Source organism: Cyprinodon variegatus, unplaced genomic scaffold, assembly GCF_000732505.1.
Source record: "Cyprinodon variegatus isolate N-32 unplaced genomic scaffold, C_variegatus-1.0 Scaffold2651, whole genome shotgun sequence".
In the NCBI taxonomy this organism is placed as follows: Eukaryota; Metazoa; Chordata; class Actinopteri; order Cyprinodontiformes; family Cyprinodontidae; genus Cyprinodon; species Cyprinodon variegatus.
Genome location: NW_015153104.1, coordinates 9413 through 11203, shown reverse-complemented (window position 1 = coordinate 11203; position 1791 = coordinate 9413). Strand labels below are relative to the sequence as shown.

Sequence of the window (1791 nt, the reverse complement as noted above, 5' to 3'; positions counted from 1 at the left end):
ATGTGGTTTACAAGAAGATGCAGCTTATCTGTTCTCCATTTTTCATTTGGATGAAATAATAGCTGCATGAATCATGACAGCAGACAAGATAGAGGAGAGCAGGAGGCGGGGTTACCAATCTACTCGCTCTGGAGAGTAGAGTTCGCTGCTTTTAGATGTTGTCTCCAAAGTGAACTCAAGGCAAAGCAATCTAGCAGATTGTAGCCAATGAAATGAGCTCATTTGGTCACATGTCAGATCAGTCAGATGTAGCTTTGTTCCTGAATGAAGCTGAATGAGGAGTTTTTCTTCTTAAATAGAGATGATTACAAAACGTCAGGTAGCTACTAACAGACAGCCATTAGAGTTTTCCATCTAATAGGACTGGGGGAAATAACCGATCACAGCTGGTGCTGCACCCCCGTCTGCAAAGCCTCTTGGTTTGATCCAGAAGAAGCGGCTGGCAGCAACTTTTTTTTTTCTCTCTCTGACCAAATTAGCTAATTTCATTGGCTAGAAGCTGCTCGACTTTGCGTGTAGATTGCTTTCGCCTGAGTTCACCAAAAGGTCGAAGCTTTTGCAGCTGAATGTGTAAAAAAATTATGTTTAAAATTCTGTGTACAAAAAAACCTCAGATTCTAATGCTTCAGATTTTGCTTCTGCATAAGGGGCTGAGATACACTTAATATTATCAGCGTTCTGATTTTAGCCAAAGGATTTTTATCAAAAACATAATTAATGTGCAGAAATGCGTTTCAGATGGAAGTGAACGAACCACTTAGTGAAATTCTGTTTTTTTTTTCTTAATCAGCAGATACTCAGATGGTTCCAGCTTTCATTTCTGTTTAAAATGATGGGAAACCTACCGGCTTCTCATCTCCATCCAGGACGTCCTCTTTGGTGAAGAGCCGCATGCAGTCCATCAGACTGACCTCGCCGTAGCCCTTCTGGGCAAAAGCACAGACGCATTTGCATTTAGAAGCAAAACGAACGTAGAACGAAGCCGACAGAGCGAAGCACACAGAGAGAGAAAGGAACAGATCAGAGCGGGTCGGCATGGAGGAAACGGCATCAACGTCTCTGCAGGCGTTCACTCACCTTGGCAATAGGCAGAGACAGATCCCAGAAGGGATCGAACACAGTGGAGCAGAAACCACAGTGGCTGCAGGTCAGGGAGCTCTTCAGCTGCCCCACAAACAGATCTGGAAGAGGAGAAAAGATTACAGCTGACGGAGAGGAAGCTCGGCGCTCCAGAAGCTCGGAGCTCCAGAAGGTCCGACAGGACAGAACCGAGGAAGGTTCAACTCACCGACTATCTTACTGTCCTCTCGCTCCAAATATTTACTCCACATTTTCTTCCCCTTTTCTTCATCTCTGAAAGAAAAAAATGTAGAAAAATTTTAAATCTGCAGATTCAGGATGGAAGCAGGTAAAAAAAGAAAAAAATATTCAGAATTTTAACAGTTTTCCTTTTAAAAATCTGGACAAACTGATTCTTCAGAATAAGAGCATCTCTGCCTTTTTTCTGGTGATGAAAAGTCGTTTTAATTGATAAAGTGAGGAAGAGTAGGATGAGCGTTCAGCATCGTCTTCATCAGGCTGTTATAGATCTACATCCAGCCAATCATTCTCTTCCCTTTCAGACGAATGATGGCGGTCCCTCCACGGTCCCACAGGAACCAGACGCCACTTCCTCCTCCAGTGACACCCGTCGCTCTGATCGGACCGTGGAATTAATCTAAAACATAAAGTTTCTCTCTCATCGAGTTTGGAGCTGGAATAAAATGGATGCTAACTAAAGGCAGATCTAAC

General features: G+C 43.4%; 1 long non-coding RNA gene across 1 annotated transcript; it reads right to left on the bottom strand.

Moving 5' to 3' along the window:
• Nucleotides 1–841: 841 nt before the first annotated feature.
• On the bottom strand, nt 842–1443 carry LOC107081006. The gene is made up of 3 exons (XR_001481014.1): nt 1289–1443; nt 1078–1181; nt 842–923 (listed from the first exon to the last, which is right to left on the bottom strand). It is a non-coding gene; the product is annotated as an uncharacterized LOC107081006 (long non-coding RNA).
• Between the last annotated feature and the right edge of the window lie 348 nt (nt 1444–1791).